At 52.4% G+C, this 5,393-nt stretch overlaps 1 protein-coding gene across 1 annotated transcript in view; it reads left to right on the top strand.

The window, feature by feature from the left end:
- The first annotated feature begins 3,446 nt into the window (after positions 1 to 3,446).
- TAOK3 (TAO kinase 3) overlaps positions 3,447 to 5,393 on the top strand; it is a 94,550-nt gene continuing 92,603 nt past the window's right edge. The window contains exons 1-2 of the mRNA XM_082491386.1: positions 3,447 to 3,557; positions 4,444 to 4,506. The gene's annotated coding sequence lies outside the window, so the exon portion shown is untranslated. The remainder of the gene's footprint in view (positions 3,558 to 4,443; positions 4,507 to 5,393) is intronic.

Below are 5,393 nucleotides of genomic sequence, written 5' to 3'. Positions count from 1 at the left end.
CCGCTTCCGGGCGGCCGCCCCCCTGCTGCCGGAGCGCTTCCGTCCGGCGAACGCAGCGGACACCTAAAGGGGGGGTCCTTGAAGGGGGGGGGAGGGCGGAGACCGAAGGCCCACAGGTTCGAGTCCCGGTCCCGCCCTGAGCCAGGACTGAACCCGTTTTGGCTATGGGCTTCGCTTTTCGAGAGGTGTACGGGGGAGAGGGGGCTTTGTCTGGACTCCCAGAGACCCCCGTCCTCGCTTTTTGCCACCAAGATGACCCCGTCGGCCATGAAATGCCTGTATGGCAGGACACAGACATGCAAGAGAGGAGCAGGAACTCGTGGTGTGGGAATAGACTTCTTGTGACATTTACACTACTCTTTCCAGTGATTTCATTTTTATTTTTTTTTAATACAGAAATTACTTGCTTGTTCCTCTGTGCTCTCAAAAGCACCACCATGGCGCTGGGATTTGCATTCACCCAGGAGAAGCAGTTGCTTCATGCCAGTAAACAGCAGCCTTCCTAGAAGAAGCGTCCAAAGCCATAACGAAATCTGCCAGATACAGGTGACCCTCCTGATTAGCCTCTGCGACAAAATTAAGAACCAATATACAGATCCTGCAGCGAGATTCACATGCAGGAACCGTTAAATACATCCCAGTCCCTAGGAAAATGCCTCCCATTGATGTTTCAGGCTAAATATCTCAGCCATTTTCTGCAACTCTAAGTCACCTGGGAAGAACTAATTAGTCCAATTGCCTCCAGCATGGCCATGCTAAACGCTTACCTTAACACTTGTGAGGTGCATTCCTGAAATGCACAACTTACTGACTCACTGAGATACCATAAACACCTAACCCAGGGAAAGGAACAGAATAGGTTTTATCTAAGGGAGGACTGAACTCAAACAGGCTGCAGCGTGTGAACCTGGCGTTCAGCAGCTGAGAGAAGCACCAGGTCACACTCTTTGTTCTGAGAAGAACTGTAATAACACAGCATACGCACTTTGATTTCCCGTAGTTCAACCTAAAGATCTGTTTGCCCCGACTGACAATTTTTAACTCGGAACACCCACACCAAGTACGCCCGAGACCTTTTTACATAAGTAAATATTACCATTTACGGGAGATGAGGCTGAGACACAGCCACAAGTCAATAATATCAAGAGCAGTTCCCAGAGCTCAATGTCCCATTTGAGGGCTTGGCACACGGGAGATACACCACCAGAGCTGCTCGCCACCTCTCCGTTGCCAAATGGTGCGTGGTGCTAGGCGTTATCAGCATCTTGGAACGCAATCCTTTTGCTTTCCTCCTTACTCAGAGCAGTGGCAGCTGGCAGGGCTGCCCGCGGCCACAGGGCGAACAGGAAAGGGTGTGGTGGCAGCCACCACATCGCACGAGCAGACGGGGTGGGTGCCCACACTGCACCCAGCGCCGATGGGTTTGTCCTCTCCCCGCAGACTTGCACCTGGGTCAAATCATTCAAGTAACTTTCCCAAAGTCATACAGTCACAGAGTTAAAAATAGAGGTGGGACTGGCTAAAGCCCTTTCTCAGAAGTAACCAGAGCCCCCTTAAAGCTTTATAAACACTGTTTTACCCCCTTTCTTCCCCATTTCCTGTCTGTATCTCCTCCATCTGTCCACATACTTAGTCCATCAGCTCCCCTGCAAGCCTGCTTCCTGCTGCTGCGGGGAGCAAATCAGTTGCAAGTGTGGCTGAACCAAGGCTGCCCTTCCAAGGTTAATTCATCCTGTGTTACACTGCCACAGCACTTTCTATTTGTCTGAAGCCGATTTATCCTGTCTTTTACACATCACACAAAGGGCAGGTGCATTTACATACAAGGGCACACAAGAACCCTTTGAACACAAGGAGCTGCGTGCAGTAAGAAACTGCACACAGCTGCTGAGGCAAAATTTTTTAGCTCAGTCTGTGGTCAAAACTGGAATCTCACTTGTTGCTGCTCCCTCCATACTAATTCCTCATGTTTAATATTAGCCTTCTGGAGACACCCTCTACTCTCATCTCTCAGGCATTCAGTGGAAACCCAAGGGAGGAGGTTCAGCTTTAAGGAATGCCATGTTTCCCTTACAAATGCAGAAACTTAACTGTCTACGCCCCAAAGAGCTATCAGGGAAAGTTTAAACTTCTCTGCCAAGCTATTGTTTTTGGCTCATGTTTTCATCAAAGCTGTTTTTCTCATCACGACTCATTTATTGTTTTATATACATTCACTTAGTTTGAAGAAAGATTTCTGCCTCTTGCTTTGTCAGCATCAGCTATTCACAGAGTAGCTGGCACAGGAGTCAGGCTCACTATGTTCTTCTTTCCATTTGTAAGAAATGGACACAAAAAGGCTATGAAGCTCAGCTTATAAACAGAGATCATGGCAACTCATTTATTGTATGAATTAGATGACTACAATGAGAAAACCTGTAATATAGTACCTTGGCCTTTGAAGAACAGGATGCATACCAACACCCTGAGCCCAGAACACATGGCTTTCAAGTTTCTGTACCTTTAGTTTCAAAGGCCTGTATGATGATGGTCCTAGAAGAAAGCCCAGGAGGAAAATAGTTGTCAGAAACAAGTTAGTAGAATGAGGCTGCATGAGGCAGATGATAAAGCTCTGCTCCTTCAGTTTTGTTTAAGAGAAAAGTACTCAAAAACCACCAAAGGATAAGCCACTATGGGGCTCTACAGCTATAAAGGAAGGAGTATTTGCTCTAGATTCAGGGGCTGTATGGAACCACAAGGTGTAAGAACAACAACATTGTATCACCTTACCCTGTCTCTCTGCTCTGAGTTCTTCCTAATCGAGACATCTGAACCACTGCTAAAGTTCCTTCTCCTTTGAGGCCTTTTTCCTCCTTAAGGCACACCACCGTTAAGACAAACCTTCTCTTTTTCTTTTGTTACAAGGAATCTCTGCCTGATGTGACCCACAACACTGGTCGTTGTTGAGGCTGCCCTGGTACTGACAGCAGTCTTTAGACTCAGAGCTGCTCTGTTACCGGGCTCCGCCGCCACCCCCCCCGAGCCCGCTACAGGCCCCGACACGGCCCCTGAGGCCGCCATGGCCCCCGATCCAGCCCCTCACACACCTGGGGCCACCATGAGCCTCGACAACACCCAGCCAGGCCCTGAGGAGCCGCCCTGGTTCTGAAGGGCGGCCCCAACCGTTAACGGTGGCCCCCGGCCAGGGACACCCCGACACCTTCGCTCCCTGCGGGACCGCGCAGGCGGCTGAATCGAGCACCGATGCGGGGGGGAGGGGCGCACGATCGATGAGGCGGCGGCGCTCTGCTGCCTGGCCTGAGCCGCCAGGCTGGGTAGCCGAGAGCCGATACCTGCTCCTTTCCTCCCTCCCGCCCGTGGCGGGCAGGCCTTACAGCTGATCGCCGAGCGGCCGCGCGATTGGCCGCGCCTGGCAGGGGGAGCCGCACCTCGGGCGGCGGCGGGGCCGTGGCAGGAAGCGGCGGGGACGGGGACGGGCCGGTGGACACCCTCCACCCCTCCTCTCGCCTCCCTCCCGGGCGCCTCGGACGTGGCCCGCTGCCGCCGGCCGGCACCAGGTGAGGCGCGGGGGTGGGAGCCGTCTGAGGGGGCGCGCGCGGCGGCTTCTCCTCTGACAGGCGGGTCCCGCCGGGGTCAGTCAGCGGTTTTGGGGGTAAAATAAAGCACTTTTCTCGCTGTCCCGGCGGCGCGGGGCGCTGGCTGCTGGGTCGGGGGGTGCTGGGCTTCCCCGGGGCCGCCTCACGGCGAAGCTCCCCGCAGGCGCGGCCGCAGCGGGGCCCGCCCGGGGCTGCTTGGGGACCGGCGGAGCTGCCTCCGGGCTTCGAGTAGGGGGGGAGGTCGGGACGGGGGTATGAGCGAGCCCCATGGCCAGCTGGGCTCGTCCTGCGGTGGTTCTGGGGCTGGGAGTACTGGGACAGGGGCTGGGGGGGGGGGCAGGGGCTGAGGGGGAAGAGGGGCGGGGGGGTCAGGGGTTGGGGGGCAGCTTCCCAGCAGCTTGTGCCGGTTTTTGTAGGACTCCTGACATGCAGCTGCCTTGTGTGGAAAGCTGTCCTGAGTTTGCTGGTCGAGGAGCTCACAAGTTGGAGGTAGAGGCCAGCAGCTAGGGTGTATCACAGTAACTTGGGCGGGGGGCGGGAGGGGGGGGGTGTCCCGGTGGGAGAGTAGACGTGAAGAGAGGAGGGAAAGAGGCTGCGTTTCCTTCAGCTGCAAGCTAGGGACGCTTCCAGCTCGGATAGACAGCGTTTGTCGGTAAAGATTACCCCTCGGATCTGTTTGTGAGCAAGTAATTTGAACGGCAGTACTATTGGCCTAGCAAAATACGAGTGAAAAGCGGAGCTTGGTTACTGTCAGCTTCCTTTAAACTGAGTTGGAAGTAATTAGGTAGGTCTGGTCTTAGCCGGTGTGTCTGTCCTTTTAATGACATCAAGAAATGATTTACTGTAGGTGCTGAATGTCATCTAGCAGTACTCGTATTTGCGTGGGAAGGAGAAAGAAGGAGGACACTAGGCAAGTATTAAGCCCTTAGAATTTTGTTTTTTATATATATCTCTTAGTGGTGTTTTTTAATTTATTTGGTTGGCTGTGGTTTGTTTGTTTTTGTTGTTTGTTTGTTTGTTTTTTTTTTCCTGGGATGTAAGTGGAATTATTTCCCTAATTCTGTAACTACGATACTTCTAAAATTTAGTAGCCCAGGTAGCATCCAGGTTTGCCCTGGTCACTTACTCGGCTTGGGCAGAATCGAGCAGCTCAGTGCTGGATTTGCTGCCCACAACCAGGGCATTCTCCTCAGGGTTGTGCTTTGCTGTTGAACACTGACCTGGTAGGTGTGTGGAGTCCTTGGGCTCAGCACACAGTCTAGTGGCAGCTGCCATGTTTGTTTAAAAACAGGGAAACAGGTGGTGCTGGTATGGCCTCTCTGCTGTGCAGAAGCCTCCTAGCAGGAGGACTTACCCAGGCTGTGGGAGAGCCGTGCTCGCTTCCGCTTTCTGTCTGAGAGGATTTCAAATTGCATTGCTCACCGTACGGGATAGTGATCTAAATAAAAGGATGAAAGCTCTTCAGAGTTACGGATCGACGCGGGATGCTCCTCACCTTTTCTGCAGAAGCTGTTCTGCAATACACAATGTGGTTAATACTGAACTGGGTAAGAGCGCAGGAGGGGTATGACGCTCTTGACTGCAGTTTATGGTGCTCGTGTTTGGGTGAGGATAAGTGGGCTCCAATCTGTTCTCCAAGGTCTGCTTACATATTTTCAACAGGGCTACAATGCTTAGAGTGATGTAGCTTATTTTGCTAGTGGTCATTATTTTAACGTATCTTGTACTAGATTTATTAGAGTACATGTGTTGGTATTTCTACATTGATAATGGATTGTTTGTGGAGAGAAATAACAC

The sequence above is a fragment of the Vanellus vanellus genome (genome assembly GCF_965231255.1).
Source record: "Vanellus vanellus genome assembly, chromosome: 16".
NCBI lineage: Eukaryota > Metazoa > Chordata > Aves > Charadriiformes > Charadriidae > Vanellus > Vanellus vanellus.
The sequence above is the reverse complement of the archived record's forward strand: the minus strand, read 5'-3'. Positions and strand labels throughout refer to the sequence as shown.